Raw genomic sequence first — 6,000 nt, 5'->3', positions numbered from 1 at the left:
TTTTTTTTTTTGTATCATTCCTACTCAATTACTCAATCAGACTTACTGTCGTGAGAGCTGGGGATGTTAATATTCAGGTACTGTCACAGCTGACCCGCTTCTTTGCCACTTAAATAACTGAAGGGCTTGGATCTTCTGAATGAACGGGTGACAGACAAGTTCTGGCGGTCTTAAACATGATTCCACAGTTCTGTGTGTTCTCTATTCATGCCATGGCCTTACTCTGCAATTTTCTTCCTCTGACCTCATACTTAGCCGTGGATCAATATCCTCAGACAAGTTCAGATGCTGTTCTCTTTGACCACCTTGAAGCTTCACCATAGACCACGCAGCCCTGAGGGGCCTCATTCCCCCAGATCTCCCTCTTGCTTTCTTGTTGAATCCAGTCACAGTGCAGGCAGGGGCCTTTCTACTATCCATTTGTGGTATAGGAAGTTCCTGATATAATTGTCTGACCTGAAATGTCACCAAGGCACATTTGTGCTGGCTTCTAGCCCAAATGCAAACAGTGGGGGAGAAAGGACAGAGCTCTACTCAAAATATACTTCACCAGTTAAGCTGTCATTAAAAGGGAAACACCTGCTACCTAGAGAGTCTTTGTAGTTCACTTTACCACAGGGGTCTGTGCTGGACTTGTCAACTGATTGCTTTGGAGCTAAGTTAGGGGAAAGAAAATACATTCTCTCTCCGTGTTACTTTCAAGCAAGGAAGGAAGTTTGCTCTGTATGATTAGACCCATGTACAAAACAGGCCTGCAGTGGGCCTAGACACACAAGGTAGACTTTGGAAAAGGAAAATTACGGCATGTGTAGTTGTTATATGGAAGAGCAGAAGGGAGTAGACAATATCATTGTGTGGCGAGAATAGTGAAGGCCATGGGAGGCCTTGCTCCACACAGCAGCTTCCTCTGTCATTCCAGAATTATTTGCCACAGATTCAAGTACAGTAGCATGGGAGAAGATGTAAAGAAAGGGCAACTCTGATACCTTTGTGGTGGGGATGTGGATGATTACAACGATTGTGGAAAACTGCATAGTGGTTACTCGATATACTAAAACATATACTAGTAATATCACACCAGACATAAAGTTGACATGTTGAACAGACATCGGAACACCCATGTTTATTGCTGCGCGATTCAGGACAGTTAGGATGTGGAAGCAAACAAAATGTCCATCAACAGGTGAATGGATAAAGAAGATAGGTGCATGTATACAATGGAATACTATTCAGCAAGAAAAAGCATGGAATCCTGTCATTGGCAATGTGAAAATACCCAAAGATGTTATGCTAAGCAAAATAAGCCAGAGACAGAAAGGCAAACACAAACTAATCTCCCTTCTGTGTGGAATATGAAAAGACTGATCTCACAGTAGTTGAGAATGGATAATGGCAATCATAGTCTAGAAAGAGTCAGGAAGGCGGGGAAGGATAGATGGGAAAATTGGTCAATGAGTAGACTCCTTTAGTGCTCTATCTGAAAGCTGGGTGAAGATACTTAAAAAAGAGGGTTTTCAATGTACTCCCCATAGAGAAATAATAAAGGTTAAGATGATGGCTGCTAATTACCCTGATTTGATCTCTACCTAATAAATACATGTACCAAAATATACTACTGTGCGTCATACACACATACAGATGTATACAAAAGAAGTTAAAAGTATTTAAAAGGTAGCACAAAGTGCAGTGATCCGACTGTAAACAGCTTGGGCGGCAGAAAGCATGCAGGTCCAAGTTTCTGCTCTCTGCCTTTCTGTCTGGCTTTGGGTCACAGTGTTAATTTCCCCCAAGGTATTGCATCATTTTCAGAAGGGTGGTTGGACTTGGTGATGTCAGAATTTGAGTGCACATTTCCTGCAGTCTGGTGATGCTGGCTCCTGGTTCTTTGTGGCTTTCATTGCATCTTTGTGTAGAACTCATTCTTTGCCCACCCATGTGACCTAACAGTCAGTAGCTCTTTATGAGGCAGAACATTTCCTCGGGATTTATGTGAGATCTCCCTGGTTTGTGCTCAGAGAATGGGGTAGTGAATAGATTGAATTATGGTATACTTTTTCAGAAATGCCATTTTTTATTACTTTCAAATGGGCATAGTAAATATGCTAGGCTAACAAAATGTTACCAGGATGTTTTGCCAAATATAGATCTTTGTATGAATGTATCAGAATGATATGTAATTAACTTTTATTGTTCATACATCAATGTGTGTTTCTAAAGTGCTTAAATATAATTTATTCCTTCAGATAGCTTCATGAATACCTCCATTGCCATGGGGCCCTATGTGATGGCTAGTTTTGTGTGTCAACTTGACTGGGTCAAGGAATGTCCAGATATCTAATAAAATATCGTGTGGGGGTTAGGGAGAAGGTGTTTGTAAAAGGAATGCGTATTTGAGTAAGTTGCTAGAATATGACAGATCTACCCTCAGCAGTGTGGCTGACATAATCTAACTCACAGAGGACCTCTTTAGGTTAGAAAGATGCTGGCAAGACACAGCATTTTTAAAAGGGCTGTGTAGCTTCAAATGCCCTTAAATACAATGATCTTCATTTTTAACCCTTTGTGCCCCAGATTGAACTATAACACTCATTTTCTTGGCTCTCCATCTTGTTCATGGTCTTCCTGTGAGTCAATTCCTAAGAGAAATCTCTACATCCATTTATTGTGTGTCTTTGGGAAACTCTAATGGCTCTGGGAAATTTGTTAGTGCCAGGTAAAGTCCCACACATTTGCTTATGGCTTAAAGTCCAAGGTAAACAATATTTACGATTTTTTTTTAAACAACAATGAACAGATAGTATAAGATTTCCCTGAATGTTCTTGTTTCTTACTTAAGCACCAGTTACTGAACTGAATCCTGAGGTCCCTGCAATAAACATCAATTACTAAGGCAGATCTCAAAGTCCCCGCAGGCTTCATCTTCACATTTAGACAAGCTTTAGGTCTTTATCCTACTGTGGCTTGAGGACAAGCTCATGTTGAAAGGTAAAGAGATCTTTTGGCGTTGAATCCCTTGGACACTGTGGGTGATGGGGCATCCCCCCCCCCCCCCCCCCCCCCCCCCCGTCCCTGCCATTTGCATTTCAGGATATACTTCTCCTGTTGCCTAGAAGAACCCTAGACCATTCCTGTCTTATTCTCCCAGACATTCTAACATCAAGGCTTCACCGTTGTTCTCAGGAAATGCCAGTCCCTGCAGGGGAAAGAGTTGCAGCTTAGGAAATAATTGATAGCTCGGACAACCAGGGTTTCCATCAAAGCCTCCGAATTCTTCATTAAGTCAGTAACTCCTTATTGAATAGAGAATTGAGCCAGGATAAAGAAGAATAGCAAACTGATAACATTTAATGAAAGAAGTAGGAGTGGGAGGAAAAAAAAGGGAAGAAAACCAATGGGCTGTTTAAAAATATCTATAGCTTTAGGGAGAAAATAATAAGTTGAAAGCTGAAGGGACCCTGACTTTTGTTGTTTCTCTGTGTTGATTTCTCTCGATCAAGAATGACAGCCAAAGTTATTCCGTAGTGGACACCTGTGCAGGTGGACTGGGTGGCTGGGGCATGCTCTTGGGTAGATGCCAGGGTATGTGCTGCTTGGGTTGTCTCAATCAGAATCACGTGAGAGTAGTTAGATTATAGACCATTTAGCTGCCCTTCTTGTCTCTCAGATGACAGGCCATGCTCCCCTGTAGCTCCCCTCTCTGTCTGTTGATAGGATGTTGCACAGCTCTCTCCCTCCCACTAGTAGCTGTGAGGAAAACTAGTACCTAGTCAAAGGACAACCATGAATTATAGATGGTTTTCATCAGGGCCTTATTTTTAGCATGTAGGCTGTGCCAGCCTAGATCACAGTGGGATGGAGGTTCCCTTTCGACCTCTTCGAACCTGTGAGAATCAGAAAGCCTCTCTGCTTTCTGGAACAGAAAGGTCTGTCTCTCCCTTTAGGGGTCCCGTTGCACTGTCTATAACACACTGTCCCAACTCTCCTAGTGTTCTAGGATTTGAGCAGCACTCTCACCCTTCAAGACCCTCCTATGCTGCCTCTGGTGTGATACGATCCATTCTGATGTTGTTCCTCTTCAAAGTCTGGTCATGGCTACTCACACTTGATGGTCTCTCTCCGGAATAAGCTTATAGGAAGGACACTGTTTTCCTAGTTCCTCTCTATGAACCTGCTGTCTCTTTACATTTCTCACAGGAAGTAGTGTAAATGGGCGTGGTCTAGGCGGTTACCTGCTTTGTCCCTAATTGGGCTTTGTGCTCAAATTTTATAAAAGGAAAAGAAATGTAGTATCTGAGAGTTGGATTCTCCATGCATCATTATCTCAAAAATAAGGTTGAATTTCACAACAAGGCACAAACCTGAACTCTCACATACTGATGAAGAGAACTGCACAGTCAGGGAAGTTGATACAGGTCTTTTACTCAAAGCCCTTTTATCTGCTGAGTCATCTTCCATGTAAAGTCTGTGTATGAGGCTCCCAGCACATGCCCAGCCCTGCCCTGAGCTAGGCAGCAATCACCTGGTAAAGGGAGAAGCTTGGATTTTAATATAACAACTGGAGCCAATTTACAGAAGTAATATGATTTTCTAAATCATTGGAATTAGCTAGTCAAGCTTGAGTGTTAAAATTACTCAGAGGTTCACAAGCCCTAATAACATCTGGTGAACTCCAACTGGGGGCAGAAGGAGAAAGAAAACTGTACATCCATGCACAACAGCAAGCAGATAAACAAAACCCCAAGCCTGAGGCACCGGCATCCATTTTTATTATGACATCCTTAAGGTCACCGTGTCAAGGGATGGAAGGAAATTAAAAAGACGCTTCTCAAGAGGACACTGCTTACAAGGATTCCTTTACTTAGAGCTTGTTAATTTCCACAGTACAGCTGCCCTGGGTTGTGAATTAAAGAAACAGATGAAAAAAATACGACGCCTTTAACTGTACCAGAGGCCCCTGCCTACCCCGTGCCTTTTGATGAGAAACATTAAACATTTTTAATTTAGCACATCAATTTGAAAATCTAATTTTTTTTTAATGCTTTGTAGCAGCCGACGCGTTCTCGGCGCTGTCACGACCATAGAAGAATTATGAGAGACTTGAACCGCGAAAAGTAAATTAGAAAAATCTCATTTCAGTTACTCTAAAAAGAGGGGAAATTAGATTTTGATTAAAATCACTCACACATACAATTTTAGGTAAACTAATTTAGCAAGACTGACTATATAATTTTTTTCCCTGGCAGTATGTCCTTTTAATACAGGCTGTGAGGTATTTGTACCCATAACCTTTCTTACAACCAATGGATGAGAAAAAAGAAAGACTAATAAAGTGGCCTCTTGACCACAGCATGAGAGGCCTGGTAGGGAGAGATTAAAGTGGTGTATTTGTCAATAGAACAGACGGAAGCTGGGAATGAATTAAAACTCCTGATATAAGTTGCTTTGCCTTTCGACTATTTTAAGGTTCCACTTGGAAATTTTGACTTTAAGGAGTGATGTGTCAGCTAATGTGGGAGATCAATTGCATCATTAGCAATGCTTAAAGGACAGTCCATGCCAGAGGCTCCAGTCTGGGTTAAGCAAATACTGCTACCTGCAAGGTAAGACGGCAGTAAAGTATAAAGTATCCACAGCAATGAACGGCTCTCATGCCCTCCACAGAGGTGTTGTTACTAAGGCTGAAGTGACGCTCAGTGGATGTGTTTTGCTAACTGTGAAGTGCTGCTCAAGACTGGAGTTGTCAGCCTTCTTCTGGCATTGGAGTTAATGATTGCTCTGTAGTGCCCAGAGCTCCTCTCTCTGAATCCCAGCAGCAAATCCAGAACATGGGGATTAAGCATATCATATAAACCTCATTTTGGAAGTTGCATGGCTAATAGAAATGTTTAAATTAAGACTGAGGGTGGATAACTAATTCTCTGTAGGGACAGGAATGGGTGACAGACATAGTGTGGTATTTAATGTGGATATTCTTCCCACATGTGTAAAAGTCATGAAGAA

General features: G+C 41.9%; 1 long non-coding RNA gene across 6 annotated transcripts in view; it reads left to right on the top strand.

Annotated features, from left to right (window-relative positions):
* The window catches only part of LOC116069107, a 160,257-nt gene that overhangs the window by 41,878 nt on the left and 112,379 nt on the right, over positions 1–6,000 (top strand). For 2 of the 6 annotated variants that reach the window (XR_004109846.1, XR_004109850.1), the window contains exon 7: positions 5,464–5,588. The exons of the other annotated variants lie outside the window; for them this stretch is intronic. This is a non-coding gene — a long non-coding RNA (uncharacterized LOC116069107). Of the gene's footprint in view, positions 1–5,463; positions 5,589–6,000 lie in introns of those variants that run through there. 6 annotated transcript variants of the gene reach the window in all.

Source organism: Mastomys coucha, unplaced genomic scaffold (assembly GCF_008632895.1).
Source record: "Mastomys coucha isolate ucsf_1 unplaced genomic scaffold, UCSF_Mcou_1 pScaffold22, whole genome shotgun sequence".
NCBI lineage: Eukaryota > Metazoa > Chordata > Mammalia > Rodentia > Muridae > Mastomys > Mastomys coucha.
This window is presented reverse-complemented; position numbering and strand designations above follow the sequence as displayed.